Source organism: Montipora capricornis, chromosome 4, assembly GCF_036669925.1.
Source record: "Montipora capricornis isolate CH-2021 chromosome 4, ASM3666992v2, whole genome shotgun sequence".
Classification (NCBI taxonomy): Eukaryota; Metazoa; Cnidaria; class Anthozoa; order Scleractinia; family Acroporidae; genus Montipora; species Montipora capricornis.
The window spans coordinates 9,390,035-9,412,753 of record NC_090886.1 but is presented as its reverse complement, the minus strand read 5'-3'; the positions used below and the strand labels follow the sequence as shown (position 1 = coordinate 9,412,753).

General features: G+C 38.9%; 1 long non-coding RNA gene across 2 annotated transcripts; it reads left to right on the top strand.

The window, feature by feature from the left end:
* Positions 1-3,539: 3,539 nt before the first annotated feature.
* LOC138044446 (uncharacterized) lies at positions 3,540-18,513 on the top strand. Of its 2 annotated transcripts, none has more exons than XR_011131427.1 (3): positions 3,540-3,554; positions 5,498-5,954; positions 17,791-18,513. It is a non-coding gene; the product is annotated as an uncharacterized lncRNA (long non-coding RNA). The 2 variants fall into 2 exon arrangements; XR_011131426.1 differs by lacking the exon at positions 3,540-3,554 and adding an exon at positions 4,508-4,522.
* The last annotated feature ends 4,206 nt before the right edge of the window (positions 18,514-22,719 follow it).

The window sequence follows — 22,719 nt, the reverse complement described above, 5'->3', positions numbered from 1 at the left end:
GAGGATTTCCATCCTTTTCGGAAACTTTCCGCTGGAATGAGCTGTACCATTTGAATTTCCAACCGGAATTTTTGGTTTTTGTTGACAAATGGTAAACGCTCCAACTTCTTGTTACGAAGTTCAATGCCCATGAATAAGAACAGTCAGACTGAAAGGCTGTTCCGCAAACGTGGAGTGCGGAGTGCCGAGTCTAAAAAATATATATATAAATAAAAAATTAAAAAAAGAAATTAAAAAAAAAAATAGAAATAAAACAATTTAAAAGTGAATTAAAAGAATAATGAAATACATAAATAAACTAGAAATAGAAATTTAAGAAATAAAAATAATTATTAAAAAAAAGTCACGCCGCCTGAAATGGACTGTTCATATTTCATTCAGTCCAAATGGTATATTTAACTTGCCATTTTTCATAATTAGCAGTTCACTTTTACGAAAAAAAGTAATTAAAAGAAAAGTCCAGTTTTCACCATGTCTAGAAAATGTGAGAAATTACACCGGTTTTCTTGAAAAGCCGTGTTGCCTTAAAACAAACTGAAGCTTTGCTTTCCAAAAATAAACTGCCCTTGTGAATTAACCCTTGAACCATTCAACAACAACTTGTCAACTGCGCGTCCTTAAGTTCACTCAAAGTTCAAACGAAAACCTTGAGAAATATTTAGTGCTGAAAAATAGTAAGATAAAAATGTAGATCGACAAATAAAGAAACAAATTGTTTATTCAGTCTCATTTTACTCGCCGACAGTTCACTTGCACTCAGAGGGGGGTGAATAGGGGTCAGCAAATACGTTGATCCGTGCTAATGTTTTGCAAAATCCGCCAATCCGCAGATATTTTGACGAAAATCCGAATCCGCAGTACTGTTAGAAAAGCGAGCACGTAAGAACATTCAGTAACTGACGTTAAAGAATACCTGTCACGAAATTAGCCTACTGTTTATCCGCACTTGGCGCCTAAGTAGCGTAGTCGTTCCCAACAAGAACGTGGACCCTCAATCGGGTTCTAAAACGTCAGTTTCCGTCTCCTCCTCGTCAGAGCTGCTGTCATATTCAGTCACCTCATCGTCAGCATTGTCTGGCCGGAAGCCGAAATACTGGGGTCTTATAGAGTTTTCTGGAGTCCGAGTACATTGGAGGCCAAAGATGTGTTACAGCGGTTATCAGTTACACGCCCGAGACGACTCTTTAGAGACCTTTAGATGCACGTTTACGGCTAACCGCAAACTGAGGTTTGAGATTTGCGGTTTGGCGTTAGAAGTTGTGATAGTTCGTGCATTTAGATTTAAGTAAACAAGTGCAAAGCTGCGGAGGCCGCCATATTGAATTTCCTCGATGCTCAGCGTTGATGTTTCAGTCAACGAAATAAATAAAACCAGGGCTCTTTTGATTGTTTAATTCACATGAAATGAAAGATAAAAAGTTGCTTTTTATATCTGCCCCGTTCATACGTGGGATAATGTAACTTCCATGCCATACAGAGCTGAGGTAAATTACTTACGTGAAAACCTACCTTCCGCCGTTGAAAACGTCAAAACTTACCCTCGAACGTGACGGCAAGCGCTAGTCATGTGACTTCCAGCAGTTTGAGGTTAGCCGCAAACGTGGATCTAAAAGTCTCTTTTTTCATATTTCGAACTTAAAATTGAGGTGGACGTCAATCAAACGTTTCCATGACTCATGGAAACATCTGATTGACGTCCACCTAAATTTTATTTGCGAATACGAAAAAATGTCGTTGAGGGGCGCGTGTTACTGATAACCACTATAATCTACAATAGTTCTAAGGTCAGGCAGAAAAAATTGAAACAGACCGCCAAGTTAATTTCCGCAATCCGCATTTGAAAACAAACAAAGTCCATAATCCACACTGAAATATTGAAGAAATCCGTGATCCGCCGAGCATTCAAAATCCGCCAATCCGCAAAATGTGTCCTCAAAATCCGAAATCCGAGTAGTTTTTTAGCCGAATCCACCGATCCGCGAACGTATTCACCCCCCTTCACTCAATTCGTGCTTTTGTGCTGTTCCTTGATGGTTACTTTCATAAACTGATGTATAACTCACTTCGGTTCTAAAAACCTAGTATAGGGCTCAATCTTACCTTTCATCTGTAGCCAAATTTCCATGTGGCACCACGGAAGTAGAAAAAGAAAACAAAGTGAATTACATGGAGAGAAAAGTATTTTATTTCGTGAGAAAGAGATTCAATTCTCGTGCTTATAAAGGTAGAAAAATATACATTGAAGCTTACTGTTTCTAGTCGGCGTTGTCGACATCGCTGTCAGAGCTATCAATCACCAGCGGGTGTTCCTTATCTAGGAAAAAGTTGATAACGGAATCCAAGTATGTGGCCAGAGTTGCACGTGATTATTGGCGAGAGGGGTGGTTTGGTTAAGTGGCGCTACAGGTAAATGACTTTTTTTGGGAAAATGTTTTATTCTTATAAATTGTTTTCTCAAAGTGCAACTTTGCCTGTGTATTTATTTGTTTCTTTATTTGTCAATGTACATTTTTGCGTTCGACAGAACGCTTCCTAATCTTCTGGGTTGCCTGTTATCGTGTAGGTTCCCTGTGCAAGCAAGCGAAACCTGACCCGTCTTTTTTCGTTCCGTTATTCAACATTTCGGCGCCATTTTGAATGACGTCACAATTTCGTTGCGCAAAACATTCCGCCTCGTGCTTCGTTGTTTGTCGGACGTGTTGGAAGGTTCAAGCTTTATTTAAACCCTTCGTCGGTTGCATTCCGCGATGACGTTCCATTTCATTTTCCTTTCACCGCTCACCGCCTGTGAATGAGCGCGTCGCCAATCTATTTTAGGATCATACCTGATTTTTTGTTTGCCTTTTTCAACCGCCCACTTGATCTGTGAATAAGACCGAATTTTCTTGCTCCAACGGCTTATTACCTTTGTGGTATAAAGGATTAATTAATACGCCTCGATACGCTGGATTTTTCTGTTTAACCAGAGAAAGACGACGTGTTTTGAGTTTTCATGGTAGATGTACTTTAGCGATTTTCGAAAAACACCCAGGGACCTAACAAGCCTATAATATGATGAATATTGCTAACACAAATTATTTTTAAAATACAAGCTAAAATATTTCTGATTTTTACACCTTGAATTTTGATTACAGCGATGTGAAATGGCGAGGGAAAAGTTTGCTTTTCTGAAGGCCCGCGCCGGCGAGAGGGCATTGTTCAATGTCACGGCATACACACGCTTAATTCGCTGATTCAAACGGTAAAGTGTTCTCCGTTAAAAAAACAAGATCTTCATTCAAAGTTTGCAAGATGCGCCGATAATATTTATTTGATTTTTCTGGAAGGAATAGTTTTTATTTTTATAAAGCACGCACCGGCGAGTCTGTGTCCGTAGCGTCACGCAAATTGTTTACGATTAAACACGATTAAACACGTGCGTCTTATTACAGTAGTTCAGCTTTATTATGAGACAAATTAACTCCCGAGTTAGGATTTCGAGTTGGATTTTCGAGTTAGGATTTCGAGTCGGTTTTTGCGAGATGCTCCAGCTGCAACGAATCGCCTTGGCTTTGGTATGTTAACCGTACGCGTGGGAACAGCCATATTTCATTGGCTATATTTTGATTACATTTGTTGACTTTAATAGGTGCGGTTACACTAGACCTCTTGCCCATGGGGAACCTTGGGGTTACGGCTTGGGTTGGGTTTACCCTGGGTTATGATCGACTCCCCATTTGCGGTTACACACTTGTAAATTACCCAAGGGGAAGGTAAGCGTTGGCCTGTTTTGGTGGGAAACTTACCTTTAAGATAAGATAAGATGAGATTTATTAGTTTTTCCTCTAAATGGTTTTTGAAAGCTAATTACAATACAAAATACATTAAAATTAAGGATCTAAAAAAAAAAATAATAAACATCAAAGATCTGCATGTAAACATCGAAGATCTACATCTGAACGACAAACTTTTCTTTGGCTTATTTTCGGTAATTGTCACGTCGGCGCTTCTAATAAACTGTCCACCTCAATTACGTTCAGCGATTCATCGCTTCATTTTAAGAAGGCAACAAAGACGTCGACTTCAGTTACGCTTTCTCTAGTCCTTGCAACTCTCCAATTTATAATTTAGACGTCGACTTGCTGCTGGCCAGAAAAGGCGTGCTTGGGTATTTCCACGTCCGCAGTTGTTTACACAGTTCATCACAGCATGTATTTTCCTCGCGTTCGGCAATCTTGTGATTGGTTGAGCCGCTTTGGGGTTTTGTTAACCATAAGACTTACATCTGGAACTGTCATGGGCAATTCTTTTGTTCTTTTTGACGTACCCATGGAAATTTTCCACGGGAAATTTTCCTTTGGGCAGATCGGTTACATATCAAAAATTGCTTCCCCGTGGGAAAAAGCCACTTACCCAAGGGCAAAATGGCTAGTGTAAGCGCAGCTAATATATAGTTCCAGTGGCCACAAATTGTTCAGTCTGTACTCAGCGAAGGTCGAAATTGAATCGATGGAAGAGTACTCTGAAGCCAAGACCTATAAGAGTAAGCCAGAACTAAGGAAGAGCAATGTAAATGCTGACTTATTTTTATTCATCAGCGGAAATAATAATTATTGCCAGTCGCACGGAGTTTTTCCGGGAGTTTGTTAACATAAAGCACGGATAAACGGGCCGGAAACGCGAGAGCAAAGGTTACAGATGTTAGCTGATATTTGTGCTTCCAGCTCAGAATACCCGGAGTGCTAGATGTAACACAAGTAGTCTTTTTAGAAATCAGCCTTCATGCTGAAACATTACCAGTAAAAGTGAAAATGTGACGTTTAAGAACATGAATTTGCTAGTTTACCGAAACTGGAGCCGTCACGCAACGTGTCATCAAAGGTCATATCGAATCGCATTAAATAAAGCAAGGAAATCAAAATCCACAGAACAATAGTGGACTTTGTCAGTATGTTATATGTCTGTAAAACTTTCGCCGTTCACAGTAATGATTTCAGCAACAGACAACTATTATCACAGGCGGAGAACGCACTCCTAATCTTTGATTACTACTAGTTATCTTACTATTTTTCAGCGCTGAATATTTTTCAAGGTTTTAGTTTGAACTTTGCGAGAACTTTAGGACGCGCAGTTGACAAGTTGTTGTTGAATGGTTCAAGGGTTAATTCACAAGGGCAGTTTATTTTTGGAAAGCAAAGCTTCAGTTTGTTTTAAGGCAACACGGCTTTTCAAGAAAACCGGTGTAATTTCTCACATTTTCTAGACATGGTGAAAACTGGACTGTTCTTTACTTTTTTTTTCGTAAAAGTGAACTGCTAATTAAGAAAATACCATTTGCACTGAATGAAATATGAACAGTCCACTTCAGGCGCCGTGAATTTTTTAATAATTATCATTTTTATTTCTTAAATTTCTATTTCTAGTTTATGTATGTGTTGATTCTTTTAATTCAGTTTTAAATTCTTTCATTTCTATTTTTTTTAAATTTTTTTTAATTTTTTTAAAAATTTTTTTTTAGACTCCGCACTCCGCACTCCGTACTCCGTACTCATCTTCTTCGGAACAGCCCAGACTGAAACGCGTTGTGGAATCGTGAGCAGCTACACAGAGTTAAATGAGTCTTTGCCATAAGTTTGAGTTGACCTGAGTTGGAAAAAAAACATTGGAGTCACGAGTCAAGATCGGAAGGAAAACCGGCACGTAGGAGCGTAGAAAAGGAAAGCAAAAAAAGCAAGGCTAAACAGATGATGTCATGCCAAGACATGTCATTAAAATTTGGCTCGTGAGTCACCAATTGTTTTATGTTCGGAGATATCATATATAAAAATCAATTATATGCTGTCTCACTACCAGTCGCGACATTTTACACTGAGTCTCGTCAGGAAGCTTGACATTCTGAGTCTGTTAATGACTTTGATTGCGTTGTTTTATTGGAACAGCGAGAGATTAAAGAAACAGTCAAGGATGAAAACGAGGTAAACTGTTTTGAATAACTAATATACTTCAGACTGTGCAAGCATGACGTTGTATGCATGTAGTCCGAGGTTGTAATACCAGCAATAGAATTAATCAGTGATTTTAGAGTTGTGACACGGATTCTTCGGCTACACCATGTTAAATCATTTAGGATTTTGGCTTCCAAAGTCTTAAACTCAAGATTTGGTTTCAAGTAGTTTAGTGGCTGGCAGTAGTTTTGGAAACAGGCAATGAGTGTGGTGTTTGAATGCGTTGCATTACAGTACTCAATTATAAGTTAGATGGTTCTACCCCGATGTGTAATTGCCGTGGGCAAGCCGCAATTCAATACAATTGCTATAGGGGTGATTCATCATGCTGTGGGTCGGAAATGTCGACACAATTAAAGCGGTCGTCTTTTCGAAACAGATGAAAAGAAACAGTAGAGTTTTCGGATGGATAGTTTTCCAAGTTAATGCAGAGATTTTTAGTTGCCCCGGCCCTCCCACGATCTCATCATTTGCCTTCACATGACTAAAACCACATCTGAAAAACATGCGGGAGGAATAGAAGACTTAGGTCAAGGAAACAATGTTTCAACAATCATTTGGCTTCATGACTAAAAGCGCACTCGAAAAACACGGGGAGGAATTGAGGGATTAGGTCAAGCAAACAATGTTTCAACAAGCGGCAAGTGGGGAAAACAACAGGACTCTGACCTAGGTGGATCCAACCAGAAGTGGACTTGTTAGGCTCGGTTCTTACATGCATGTTTGTTCTAATCAGATGCTTTCACTTGTGTATAATGATCGCGGCCAGTGCCGTTTGCCATGATTGACGGCGTGTGAAACACTGGACTTTTATCCTTTTTTTACAAGCTGTAACACGTGCATACGATTTTGATTCGAATCTGGTGACGTATCAGATGTGGGCAACGAGAGAGCCCGACCACTGATCCGGTCGCTGACATTTTACAGGTCTTAAGTTACACCCGGAAATATAAAGTGAATTTGATTCGCACACTGACCTTTTGTTGTTTACGGATTTGTTCTTCATCTTCCTTACTTCAATCTGGTTTTTAGGGAATTAAGAAATTTTTGCTCTAAAATGGTTACCCACAAGGAATTATTTCCTAGAATATGAATGATGTCTTAAACAGACATACAGCTAGATTTTTTAACCTATCGCTATACAGTCCCTTTGCTGTGACACTTAATGTTACTTTGGCCCCTTGTTGTGATCGATACGGACTGTTAGTGTTATACAAATAAAGCACTAGCTTTTTGTACAGTAGGGAATTAAGGGACTTATAATACTAGAGCGATCCAAACTGACGTTTGATTAAAAGCGCTTTTTCTTCCCTACCCCCACCCTAAGCTAAACGTTTCTCGTCAGACAAATGGATACGAATCCTCCTTGAAATACTCCAGCTACGGGCCTGAAGTTTTATCGGTTTGTAAACCTCAAAGTAATATTCCAGAGCACTTGTCGAATCAAGATCGTTTGTTCAAATCACAAAAACCCAAGGTTGTTTATAAGGCATCTTGCTGGGACTGCAATGAGTCTTACATCGGTAAAACGAAACGTCCCTTACGTGACCGTAAAAAAGATCATTTCGAAGCACTCAATGGGATCAGTCAAAGTCACGCAGTAAAAACAGGTCACAACATAAAATGGGACCATTTTCAAGTTTCAGCAAATGGTAGCTCTGATTTGCATTGTAAAATAAAGGAAACTTTATTAAAACGCGACCTTTAACTAGCGTTAAACGAAAATGAATTTTTGGGACCTTGTGCGCGAAGCCGACATCCCTATCTTTATCGACATGTTCCAGCACTGGCGTCAAAGAACTCGAACCAAAATCTATTTTGCCAAAGATGACCCCAGAAAAACTTGGAAATTGAGCGTCACAGCAAATCACCTTTGCCTTCGTCATTGAAATCTGAGGGTAAGACGATAAAAGATCCTGTGGAAATTGTTGATAAATTTTGTAAATACTTTGCTAATATTTGCCCTAACTTAGCTAAAGCAATACCCGATGTAAATTGTTCTTTTCGTTCTTTTCTTGGTGACGATAACCATCCTCTTATTACCCTGAAACCTACCGACACCCGCGAACTGGAAGGCAGCTGTAGCACGAATGCGCGTGATTAACACTAATTTCACTTGATTTCTGCATCTTTGGCAAATATCATAAATCCCTCTTTACAAAAAGTCATTTTCCTTGATAAAATGAAAATTGTCAAGTGATTCCTGTTATAAAGCAGACGATCCTAGTCTTCTTGTAAACTTTAGACCTATTTCTTTGCTGCCCAACTTTTCAAATTTATTTGAAAAAGTAATGAATAATCCCTTGATAGAATTTTTTGAGCAATAGAATATGAAGCGGCCACCGTACGGGGAAACGGCTAGTGGCTGCTTAATGGGGGTTGGGCGCTTCTGCAACCTCGTTCCCAGGGTCTCTCTTCTCTGCCTCCATTGTCGTAACGACAATGGAAGTGGAGGCAGAGAAGAGTGATCCTGGGAACGAGGTTGGCTCGTCAGAAATTAGCATAATCTTTTGTAGAAACGTCACTTGATTCTCTCTTCTCATGCGTCCGCCATATTTGATTGAAAGCGAGGCTAACCGCGCAAACATTCAAGATGGCTGCCAATGCCAGCAGTGTCTTGCCGATCGAATGGACCAGATTGTTGAAAGATAACCCTGAGTTGACGATGAAAGACGTCGATACTTTTGTTAAGCTCAACAAAGCACCCCAGAGTGGCATTGTTAAAGGCTGTAAGTTTTTCTGCGAAGGATTTATTAAAGATTATGAAGGTCAATCGTTCATTTCTTCCGTGTTTGCTGGTATGGGCAAGCTTGCAAAGCCGGGCGTGGAGTTTCTAAGCAGGTACTTACCTACTGGTATGATTGTTCATTAAGTTGGTAAAAGAGAAGAAGATGACACTGTTTTTATCAGAGCAAGATGTTTCAAGTCGTTAAGGAAAAATGAAGAGCCACACTACTTATGGGTTAGTTGTATGGTTGTTTTTTAGCTGAATGCTAAATTTAAGTAACTTAAGTGCATGGGGCAGTTGACATTTTACTGAATATTGTGAAAGTTCTCAAAGTTAATTCAAATAACCTTGAATTATTCCTTTTTTCCCTATATCTGTATGAACAAGAATGTACACTATTCATTACAAAATAATAAATTATAGTAAATAATTGTTTCTTTATTTCCTGCTTTGTTGTCCTTTGTTACCTTATTTCCAAAATAATGATTATAAGCTTAAAAACTTCTGTTTCATATATTTTCAAAGATGTCGTTTTACAATGAGGAAGTGGTGGATCATTCCTGCTCATGTAAGGCTGGGCAGGGAATATGTAACCATAAGGTGGCACTGATATACCAGGCAGCCCATTACAGCCTCCTTAAAATTGATGCTGTCCCAGAGGTACCATCCAAGACATCTATGCCACAGGAATGGCACAAGCCCCGTTCAGCTGGAATCCATCCTGAAGCTGTTGATAATCTTATTGTTAGAAAACCCGAATTAAAATCAGAGGGAGGTCCTAAATGTAAGAAGCGTGCCATAGATGGTGTAGAGAGTAATTTGTATAACCCTATACAAAACTACCCCAACCCAGAATTTATAAGGGAATTTCTAGCAAGGGCTAAAACTGACTACAAAGAAACACAGTTTGCTACATTGTTTAGCGAGGGTGAATTAGAGTATGTCGAGTGCAACTATGGCACTGTACCGAAGGGATGTGTTGTGTCTTATCAACAACCTACTATTAGGGAAAACAGTAAGTTTTTATCCATAGATCAGAGGGATACCCTACCTGTCCTACCAGCAAAGCTGCTTGATCCCTTATGTAGCCATGTTCTTCCACGCTCACAGGCTAATGTACTTGATTCATTAAAGGTATCATTAGAGCAGGCATCCAACGTTGAGCGGGAAACAAAAGACCAATCTCAAAATCCATTTTGGCATGAGCTGAGAAAGCGGCGGCTCACAGAATCAAAATTTAAGCAAATTTGTTCAAGAAAAAGTGATTATGAGGGTCTGGTAACTCAGCTTAAAAAGAAAACTGTTCAGACTGCTGCCATGAAGTATGGCCTTGAACATGAAAGTGAGGCAGCACAGTCATATGTCAACACCAGGTTTGTCAATGTATACCGAACAGGATTTGTTATTAATCCAGGCTGTCCCTTTTTAGGAGCAAGCCCTGATTTTCTTGTCTATGACCCAACACGCAATGAGGTATTTGGATTGCTTGAAATTAAGTGTCCCCAGTGTGAGTCATGCAGAGATGCCAAGTATTTAAAGATTGTTAATGGTCAACTCAAACTAAAGAAAACCCATGAGTATTACTTTCAGGTAATGGGGCAGATGGCCATCACCGGGCTCAAATGGTGTGACTTCATGGTATTTTGTAAGAATGATTGGCACATTGAAACCATTTACTTTGATGAAGAGTTCTTTGCCGACATGTACAATAAGCTAACTCTGTTTTATTACAACTATTATCTTCCATCATTGTAAATGTCACACCACTGATAAAACCTCATTTTTATTTGTAAATGTTTTTATTCAAATTAATTGCTATCATTTTAAAATAGAGGTCCTTTAAAGTTTGATAGCATACAACAGACCGACCATATTTGATTAATTGAAGAGGCTAATGACAGTGGAAGTACAGCATCAAATAAATGGTTTTCCTTGACTCTACGAATTGCCCTCTCTACATGGATCCTTAGCTTCGCTATTTTTTGAGTCCTTTCTACATCTTCCTTGGAAAACTGAACCTTTTCACTCAGAAATGGTGGAATGTTGAGAGAACAGTTTAAAGGAGATAAAAGGTCTTCTATAGTGAAACCTTTGTCTGCCATAACCCCATCTCCATCCTCTAACAGCTTTAAAATTCCACACCTTTTCACTATCTCCCTGTCACTTATAGATCCCGTGTAGAGTTTGGAGATGAATGACACTGCACCACTGGGGGTAATACCAACAAGACCTTTGAAGGTGGTTGCACTTTTGTAACTAGAGTAAAACTCAGAATGAAGCACAAGAGAGGAAGGTGTCTGAACCTTCATTTCTGTGCAATCTATGATCACACGCACATTGCTGAAACTACCATTAAAACTAATTGGCATTGTTTTTCTAATCTGTGATCTACTCGACCATAGTGGTAAACATCCCATTGTAAAATAAAGGAAGTTTGACCAGGTTATAATCATTCTACTTACAGTAGAAATTGACACATTGAATCTGACACATTGAATCTGACAGCCAAATCTTGATCAAATAAGCCTAGCTTGACCTTACACAACCACATGAACAGTTGATCTTCTATAGCAAGGGACTGTTTTTTCATGTTTATAAATACTTCATTAATTATCCCTTCACCAGGCTTTTTAGCCCTGCCACGTTGAACTTGAGACCACGTTCTCATTTTTTCAGCAGATGGTTTTATCACATCTATAAATGACCATAACACATTACTACTTGAAAACCCAGTATAAAACCGGATCATTTCATCATCATACATAAATCGGCGAAGGCCAAACTGACTTATATTGTTCTTCCTATCAAGTTCCTGTTCGAGTCTCTCTATCTCTTTCCTAGCTGCCTGGAGCATCTCCTCAAGTGACACTTCCTGTCTCAATACACAATAATGATGATCATTAATTTTTGTAGTACTGGTATATGCTGGGTTAGTGACCTTTTCTATAAAAACAAAAAATGTCTATTTTAAAGTTTTCAAAGTTCTTAGATGGAGTCCCTGTGTAACATCAAAATAATATTAATTCCAAGTGAACAAATAAAAGGGACATGGCAGAGTATACGCAACTGATACAGCAAGGAGCCCAAGTGTGTGAGTACTTTTAAAATATTCACAATCTTTCTTGCAAGAGAAATCCAATCACAAGTAGACCATGTGTTCTCAGCTTCTGAAATAATTACTTTTGCACAAAAGAATGTGAGTGAATAAAAATCTTGGGTTCCTAAGTAAAATATGTGCACACTTACAAAAACACCAGTAATATAAATTTGAAGCATCTTTAAAACAGCAGTTTATAGGAACAGAAGCTGAAAGGAATTCACTAAGGTGGCACCTTTTGTGTTAAGCTGAAATGTTGGGGGGATCTCTGATGACTTTCTTTTCAAGATTCTTCTTGATATTTCCTGTTCCTTCTTCTTAGTCCAAGCGAAGAGAGAAGGGACTGCTGTTGACTTCAATAGCCGCCGCTGTCCAGCCAACGAACGTCTATAATCAGTTTTCTCAAAATGCTCCGAACAAACAGCAGTATGCTTTTTAATCTGACAAGATGTCAAAAGAAAAGCAGCCGTAGCGATAGTGAATATAGGCCTGCATTCACTAAATCACGATCAATTTCACCTAACCTAGTTCATCCATGAAATCCAATAACACCGCGCTAACAAACAGGATTATAAGAAAATATGCTTTAGCTTTATCTTAAGTTTAAATCAAGCTATAAACACAAACAGAATTCGAACGAGAGGCCAGACAGTTAGAACTAACTTCAAAATTCGGTCCTGGATCTCTTCGTATTCTTGCAATCCACTCTGCCCTCCTTTTGGCCTCTTTTGGGAAAGCATGGAAGGATATCTCTTTGTTGTATCTTGAATCATTCGTACACAACGGCACACAACAGTGTGTGGCAGCCATCTTGAATGTTTGCGCGGTTAGCCTCGCTTTCAATCAAACATGGCGGACGCATGAGAAGAGAGAATTCTCAAACAAACACCTTTAGAGGCTTGTGACAATTTTTTTTTGAGAATTCATTTGATTTGACTGACGCATTCTATACTGAGCTTGTAGGTTAAGTAAAAATTTAAACCTGTTTCACTTCGCTTTCGGAGCGTTCGATTGACTCTATTCTGGAATAAGAATACGTGGAGTAATGATTCAAAACGGTATGTCTGGCGTTTTGAAGCAACAAGGATAATAAATATATGTTAAAATATTATTTTAGCAGGTGTTTGACAATTTTAATGTGAATCTTCGTAAAAGCGAAGGATTTCTAACTTCTATTCCAAGTAGTCCTATACCGGAATACGGTCAATCGAACGCACCCTTAGTGACAGCGGAATTGAAAAATAAAGGTGTGTTTGACATGTTTTTATCATATCACGGACTGTATATTACTTCAACACATTTTCAAAACAAAGCCAAACTAAGTGTATTAAACTCTTGGTGGCCGCTTAGATAACTCTGGTCGGGACGGCCAAAAGGTGGCCGCGGGCGCTTAATAGAGGTTTGATTTACAATATTATTCTGCTATTATTTCGGGACTTTGATTATTGGCCGCTTCATAGAGGCTGGCCACTTACTGCGCCTTCCAATAACATGCGGACTCTTAAATTCAAAGGTTAACCGACAAATGCGTTTTTCGTTACCGTCAATCAAACGTTCGGCAGCTCCTCCAAGCTTCCGACTACTGTCAAGCGCGCAGTAATCAAATCACATCGTTGAGCCCAGTTCAGTCAACATAGTCGGAAGCTGAGAGGAGCCGCCGAACATTTCAGTCGCCATGCCAATGCAACTGGCGCATGCACAGATACAGTAGTTCCCAGGTCACCTTCGCTAATAGTATTCCGGTTTTCAGAATATGCGTTCTTTTGAGAATCAATTTTCCGTGTATTCTGTTATTCCTAATTCGGAATGAGAATAGCCAGGACACTGCCAAAAGAATGGACCCTGAAAAAGGCTCGAGTTATCCGGAGTTGAAAACGAAGGACAGGAAATAAGAAAAAGACGGTGTTAGCTGTTTTTCTATTCATACAGTGTACATTTTAAGCATGTGAAAATGGAACAATTAATTTCTAAATTACTGTAGAAATCAGAACCTAAAGTAACGTGAAACAAAACAAGGCCTACTCTGGGACCTTAAGTCGCCGAAACTTAAGGCAACTTAAAGCGACTTAAGGCGACTTAAGGTGACTTTAGAAAAAATTACGCAAAAAATCAGGCGACTTAAGGCAACCTTACACAACTTAGGACTGTTTTAAACGTCGCATTTTACATGTGCCGAATCTAATGCAAATGAGAAAAATCTATTGTTTTCGCTCATTTGCATTAGATTACGGGCCTTAAATTGCTTATTCTACTTACGTCACATAATATCAACTGATCAATTTCTTTTCCAAAATCACAGTTTTTAATTGCTATATGACAGTGTCTGAATGTCACTAGATCTGTAAAATGCTGGGTTGGAATAACAGCAACCATAATAAATAATGAGTAGATTTCAGAGATGAACAAAGAGTTTCTAGCAATCTGATTGGTTGAGTGGTTTCCTATGGAAATAATAATATGATTTTATATTCACCCCACTAGCTGGTGAATATAAATTAAGCAAAACAAAAGGGCATGGCTCCCGCAGGCACTCGTGACCTTTACAGCAGACATAAACTGTCGATTATTAATTCTCTGTTGTTCAGCTCCGAAGTTATACTCCCAATAATTCGTCTCAAATGTATACTCACTTTGCCTTTGGCAAATAACTGTTAAATACAATTAAAGTTACAGTGTATTGCAAGGTTTGTTTTCCTGATAGCTACAAAGCTTATTTATTTATTCATCAAAAGAGAGAAATAATTTAAATAAGACTGTTATAGAAAATTCATAATGTAAACAATTCATAATGTAAACAAAAATGATTACACAACCAGGAAGTGAAACTATTTAAGCTCAAACATTTCACAAATGAAAGCAAATAATAATTATTGTTATCTCAGTAAACTTATGTGCAAGATTAATTCCTGCAGCTTGCACTGTTAATTTTTGCACGAAAGTATGGTAAATTATACAGCATGCCAATGGCATCAAACAAGAGTTGTTCCTTTTCGGGAAACCAACTAATAGATGTTCTTCTCTTTCTTCAGTTTGGCTAGGCCAAGGTCTTTCTCAATGAAACTTCCTTTCCTTAGCCATGGGCACTTTATAGGCTCCTCCTCTATCATCACCAACAATCGTGCAAGTTCAAATTGGTCTTTTGTCCGTCATTTCTGATTCTCCCAGCTAGTGTCCATGTCTCTATGTGCAGACTTGCGTGAGCTTAAGTCAAGTCACAAGACCATAACATTCTCAGAATTGGTGGCCTTTCCTTCGGCGGTACATGCAAAACCCAAGGCTAAAAATTACATGATCAGGCATTTCTACGCGATCGATCATCACAATGAGGTTTTTAATAATAAAGGAAGAATATTGTGAGCTTTTGTGGTACAGTTGCTACGATTTTTATTCCTGCATCAGATATGAAAAATGTAAACCCAGCTTGTACATGTAACACTTGACCTACATGTGAATTTATGCGGATGTCTGGTTTACTCTCCTTGCTCATAAATTTAAAAGAATTTCTTTGAGCTTTGGCTATGAGTTCATCTATCAATTTACGCATGACCCTGTACAAAGAGAATATTAGAGCAGGTTTCCTCGGAGCTGTGGAGTTTAGTGGATGTGCAGTGTTATAGACCTCTTTCACAATGGCGGCCAAATAAAATATTCTTTTGTTTCAATGCTAATAAGCCCTACTAACCTCGCTACGACAAGCAAATTTCAAAAGACTATTTGTTTTAAAACGAGGGCAGTAGGTCTAATTAACAAAAATACAAAATAATGTAAAATTGGTCGCCATTTATGAAAGTGGTCTATTAGGTATACATATCGTGCAAGAGCATGCATGCATGTTTGGTTACAAAATATGGCATTATGATTTGGAACTTTGTGTGGCGGAATAACAGATATATGTTGGTTAATCCGTACTGCTTGACTAAATCATGTATTCTTTTGAAGAGCATCGCCATCTATGTAAACAATGTAAATCGAACAAAATTGCATGAAATGCTTAGAGTAAGACTTCTCAACCTTACAATAGACATTTTCCTAGGCCTTTTCGTTAGTTAAAGTTTAGCTTACATCAACATTACATTAAAGGTAAACGATTTCAGTTATTGTTTTTGAGCTTAAATTTGTTTGGTTATTTTATCCGTTATATTTGTTATTTAAAGTTTCAAAAATATTTTGAGACATCATATCACTGCTACTCACAAAGGTGAGGAATTAATAGATTAAGACTTCAAATATTTTCATGGGCTTTCATGTTTAATACTTGTTGTAACAAGCAAATGGCATAATATCTTGCCAAAATAAAATGTGTGGAGACTAGAATCTTGCTTGTGGTGTCTCTATTAGAGCTACGTGTTGCAAGGCAAAGGTAAAAAAAGGCTTGTCACAGATATTTAATTATAATCAGGACCAGGAGCAGGACTTACATGATTCCTGCAAACACTTACATGTATCTCTGCTGCATGTCCTCTTGTGTGTTCTGGCTTCTCCTATGTGTAATGGCAGGAGTTTGCCAGGCTCATCAGTACCTTTTAAATGGGTATCGGGAGGCAACCCCCTGCCCCACGCATTATTCAATTTTTTTTTTCGGAAATCAACCAAGAGACAATTACATTAATATGCCTCCCTTGATCTGCCACTATTTTGTCAACTCATTCTCAACTGTTTTAGACTAACTTTAAGGTGTGTTGTGTTTATGAAATTGAGGCGACATAAGGCGACGTAAGTTCCCAGAGTAGGCCTAAAACAAAGCAGTAGAGCATTAAAGTTATACGAAAGTCGAGGTTCGGGCGAACATTGTAGTTTTCAAAGAACGTCGGGCTACTGCCACAGAGTTCATGCGTTTTACTTTTTCGAGAAATAGTCAGTTGCAATATATTTTGTGGTTTTACTTTTCATGTATTGACGAGTGTGGCTCGAGTTATCGAGGGTAAAAACATATAGAGAATTACCTGAAGGGGAACAGAAAAACCGGGGGAAATCGATTTTGGTTCGAGTTAGCGCAAAGTTCGAGTGAGCGAGGGTTCGAGTTATCGAGAATGGACTGTACGTCATTTATGAAAACGATAAAGAAGAGTGGACCTAGTGCAGACTTCACTGTTGCTATTCCCATCTGGATGGAATGCTAGTTCAAACGTAGAATCTCCCTCTTGCACTCGCTTATAAACCTGTGTGAAGAGGGACAACGCGGAGTGAACTTTCTTGTCTAAGGAAACTACGCGATGTCATGAGTAGGTGTTTAACCGCCGATTCTCAGGTTTGAATTCCGTGGCGCTAACCACTATACAGCGCCTCTCAAAAGAACGCCCAAGAACGGAAATAAATGTTCGCCTGCAAGTCGCCAAAACGGTATACGGTTCAGGACACCGGCTCGAACGTTTCTTTCCTTCCCGTTAAAAATTATGAACTTAAATGGTGTAACTGCATGAGTGACCAAACTCGGTGTAGCTCAAATCCAACTCCACGATACTGAAAGATATTTTAACATAACAATGAAAAGATGCCATAGCCGTAAGGAAACTGTGTGAGGAGACGGTTTAGGTTGAAACTGTAAGATTGAAACCATGAAAGAAATATTACAAATTGAAAATCAGTCTTGACAAATTAAGGCAGCAAGGTGAAGGGTTAATATAAAGAACGGGAACGAACGTGACAACGAACACTGTTACGGCTACGAGCTAACACTCCTCTAGTGCTGTCTCACTGCTCGTAGGAGAAGCCGAAATATAAACCAAAACCTAGGATTATATGCACCAATAAATTATGCGAAAATAATGGAAACGTCAAAGGATACGAATTAAGCAGAAATGATAAACAGGGTAGAACTAGTGAACATGTGAACGGTGACATTAGAGACGCAGTGAAACGAAAAAGCGAAACGAAAACGGAGTTGTGCAGCTAAAAAACTTACACTTAGATCCTACAAATGGGTTGTTTTTAACAGAGATGCAAGGTTTCATCTTTCAATTGCTTAAATTTTTCATTTTTAGTTCCCTCAAGACCATGGAATTCATGACAGTGGGCGCAGTTCTCTTTATCTTGAGCCTATTTTTACCGTCGTCTGAAAGTGTCTATCACCGGGAACACGCAGTCCACAATTTCAATTCCACGAACCGTAAAGTTATGCCAAAACGCCCATACATCAAAGCTCAGCCAGAAGACACAAACCAGGAACTGTGCTTCTGCATAGGTGACGTTTGTTTTTACTGTCCCGATGGGTTGTTCTGCAACATAGATGAAAGCGGATGTTGTCCATTTCCTGGATGCCACGATGAGTGTGGTGATCTTTGTGTTTGCCCGGAATATCCCGTCTGTTGTGATGACAAGGGAACGTGTCCAGCCACTACCCCTGTGTGTTGTGATCTTCTGCCGTTTTGTTGCCCTGCTCTGACAAAATGCTGCGATCTTCAGCCGACATGTTGCCCTATTGGGACAGATTGCTGTGGTTCGACACTTTGCTGCAATAAAGCGACTGAAGATTGTTGCCAGGATAGTAAAGGGAATTATTATTGTGGCCAATGCTAGGCTAGTTAAAGCGATTGGATAAAACGGCTTTCTTGCTTTGTTCGTTAAATGTTTGCCACGTTACAATTAGCACCTATTTCACTAATGAATCCTTCAAGAAATAAGAACTGAAAAAAAGAAAATGCTATTTTCCTTCAAGCGCCTTTATGTTGTATAAGTTGTACAAGAATAAATCGGTCCTGATTGGTCCCAGTCGTCCTCGTCACGCGCACAGCAAGTGTGAAGAAGTATTAGGTGTACCGCAGAAGGGGTAAAACAAAAAGACCCCGTTTCTTTCCCTTTCCAACCACCCTCTACAGCGACAGTAATCAAGACAACTGACAATGAGTCAGCGCTATTTCCCTCATTGTCCAGTGCTGTGATCATGATGCCCTGTGCATGGGTTCTTTTTTCGCGAATCACGAACAAAGCGTTCTTACCAACAGAGGCAGTTACTCTTTCGGGCAGCAACAAGAATAACGACCTCTGGACGTTTCCAAAATATGTGCTGTAGTAGTGTTGGACTAGTTTTGTAAACATTGGTAACTAGCATTGTTTCAAATTTCCGAGACTTCCGAAAAGACTCTGAAGTCCGTTAATCGGCTATTTCCCTGTTTTCGGCACCGACCACAGGTCATTATTTTCGTAATCGAAAGAATGGTGGCCTCTGGGGACGCGAAGGTAACATAGAAACGATCAACACGTGCAATTGTACATAGAGGATATTACATGGCCGCGCGGGGATACGAATTTTATCTTCGAGTGCTGAAAGTATCTCTCACGAGTGAGCGAAGCGAACGAGTGAGAGATACTTTCAGCACGAGAAGATAAAATTCGTATCCCCAAGCGGCCATGTAATGTTCTGTTTATTATACAGATATTGATGAAATGTCTAGATTTAAAACAACTTGTTTTATTAATTTTCGAAATGATGAAAAATTGTTTACCAACCACTAAAACACGCATGTTGTGTAACATGAAACAAGATATGAAAGTTATGAAAAACAAATCATGATAATGAAAATTTGCAATAAAAATGTTAATGTAGTAGAGAAGAATTATTAAAGCACAAAAGTATCGTACAATGAAGAGGAAGCTCGCGTTTTATTGGCTAATCGTGTCCGTTACCATGACGACAGCTATATCCTCACATGTGAAAGATAAAAATGATACGTTCACTGCGCGCGGTGAAGATATGATTGTTTAGTAATAGGAGAAATCCTGGTATTTCATCAATATCTATATAATAAAGTGTTTTTCTACTCAAATAAAAATGCATAAGGCGCAAGGAATGAGAGTTGCATTGATTTCGCAATTGTGTTTATAAAGTATCCTGGCTTATATTGTTATGACTTAATCCGCTCATGTTGTTGAAACCGCAATCAACTTCATCCACAAAAGTCCTCCTCAGGACTATTTACACCAGGGCGATCTTTTTCGTCAAGCCTCTTCGTCTTCTAGTTTACATTGCAACCTGTAAGTAATTGGTTTAAAATAGGGAATCTGCCAGTGTAAAACCTTCGTAATGCTAGGGTTTTTTCGAAGGCAGCGCCAAAATTGAGCCGTCGAATCAAATTGACTAAACCAACACAAAACCAGAAATAACATACTGGCATCAATGTAAGATCGCAATCACCAATTCCAACAATCTCACCGACACTTGAGTCTTCCTGGTCAGGTCACTTAAAAAATAAATTTACAAAGTACGATTCAAGAGAATATGCCACAACTGAGTCAGCTTCCAAATCTCTCAACAACTTGTCTAATACCGCCCTGATCTGGATGTATAGCGCACCTATTTGGCGGTATCATGGTCACTGTGATTCAGTTTGTGCTCAAACACTTTTAGATACCGAAATTTTAGACCAGAACACGTAAATGGAACCTTCCAAGAAAAAGGAAAACAATGTTACATGTGCTTTGGATGGTCAAAAACTGGTGTGCGGCAACGCTCCACATCACTTGCTTACGGGACCCCCAAAATTTGGAGAAATTGAAGGTCGAGCCCATTTCTTGTTGTCTTTAGCGGCCACTGCACTCGTCTGATCTGCAACTCTTTAATTACCCCTATCCTTTTAAAAGAGACAAGGTTTAGCCTTACAAAAAAATTGAAAGAAAAAAATTGTTTTTGCATTTCTGGTTAGCGGAAATGGCAAAAAATTGGGCAGTAAAACTACTAGTATCCTGATCAACAATGTAAGCGAAAGGAAAGAGTCTACAATAGTTTTATACAGAATTTGAAAGATAGTTTTCGTGTTCAAATATGGGAGGTGTTGCCGTAAAAGACGCTAACCGTCAAATGTTCAACGAACTTCAGAAGTACTGTATACCATTTGCACTATTTATTTAAGGTCGCTTTGTCGCTCAAGATATTAATAGCGCGTGCATTTGAATTTCGCCATATTTTGCGTCGGTTGTACATACACATTTTAAAGCAAAAGAGAGACAGCTCGCAGTCTGACTTGATCAAGAGAAGCATCACCAACTTTTACAATTGACGGAAGAAATTAATTACATTACAGCTGTATCCCGAAAAACTGGCAGTGCACGATACAGCCTTGAAATCATCACCCTTCACAGAAAGATCTGGAGTAGGTACCACGGTTGAGAGACACCTAGTAAAAGACTAGTATAGAAATTATGCTAGATTAAAGGCTAGAGATAGATCACCAGTATGTCGGGACAAGGGAACTGGGATCGGTGGAGGATCAAGTTTTCATAAGCAATCACATCTAAAGGCATTCAGTAGCTTCCAGAGAATAGCATTCTCAAAGGCCTTGCAGTTTGCTTTTCCCTTCATTTCATACAAACGACTTGCACGCCTGCAACCTTGCAGTTGTTAAAGGCATGGGAATCTTCACCTGTTAAAAATGACAGAAAACAATAGTTGCCTCATGTCCCAATCATGGGCATTTTTCACGTGGTGACCATTTAGAGTCCAGAGGGACTGAAAACGTTTGTTTTGTGCCCCCTGAACTTGCTTCCAAACACAGAGGTGGCTCGGGGACGAACTCTATTGTTTGTCACATTTCAAACAAAGAATACGCCACAGGGGTTATCCACATGACCTTGTGAACATGCCCTCACCTGAAGTCAGTTAAAGCTTCTGTTACACGTTAAAACTTTTATCTGAAACATATGTGCAACGGCGCTGCGAAACAAGTTTCAGAAGGCGTTGCACCATGTAACATGGTCGATTTCGTGAAACTTTTTGAACCTCCCTGCGAGACAAGTTTCCCCGAAGTGGTGTTACACGCTGAAACTCTTGTTTTTGTCACCACTGCGATCGTTGCAACCTTTACAGAAGTAGAAAGCGGTTCTACTTTTCGTAAAACTAGATAAATCTTTGTACAATGTGTAAAAAAAGTTTCTGGAGCAGATTCATAGCCACCTTCTTAATTGGAAATTTAAAGGTGGCTCTGAATCCGCTGCATAGAATTTTTTTAAAACTTTGCAGAGAGTTTCATATCCTAGCCTGCTTATCACTTTTTCAGCAATAAAAAAGTGGGGATCACCAGGTTCATTTTTGAGATATAAGCGCTTGAACACGAAATATAGGGCGTTTTTAGATGGTTATTTTGTTGCCATGGTAATTTATTTCGTTACATTAATATGCGCATCTTGTTAAGCAATTATTAGGGTTTCATGTGGTATCATAACACTGTCGTTAAGTAAATTAGTGTTATTTAGTTAATCCTTCTAATGAGACATCCCCTCCTAATGGTTAAAACCGGTTTGAACCACATTACGTCAATCCTTTAGTTCTTGATTTGAGGATATGTGAGACATTTGACGGCTGATATTGGACGGTAAAATTATTGCGTTTTTGACAGTTGACGGTTAAAGTTTTGGCCATTCGACGGTTGACGGTTAACGCCATTGACACCGTCTTGAAAAGTCCTGCAAGCCAGATTAGCTTCCAGGACTTACTTCAGCCGAGAAGCATAGTGATATCAAGTTTGAATCTGATCATTTATCCATTAAAGTAGCCAAGAGTAAGAGAAGGAAAATAGTTGATATCGCTAATTCATTAGGGAAATGTCCCCAGCAAGGTTAGTGACTTCGCATTTTCTTATGGTAGGAATTTAATAACGTTCATTTCCATTCTTAAGAAAGACGTACAAATGGAATTACAATATATAAGGAGAACCTAAAAACTAAATTCTAGAAAATCAATTGTTCGATCTTAATTACAAAATACAACAATGACATACAAACGCTATAGTAATATATAATATATATAATATATTATATATACTTACAAATATATATTAAAACTGTACTTCTAACACTAATATATAAGCTAATATTTAAGTGGGATTGCTCTCGGTATGAATGAGAGTTAATGTCTTTCCGTTCCAAAGAAAATCTGTGGTCGTTGACTGTCCCGTGTCAAGTTTGAGCGGTGACTTTCT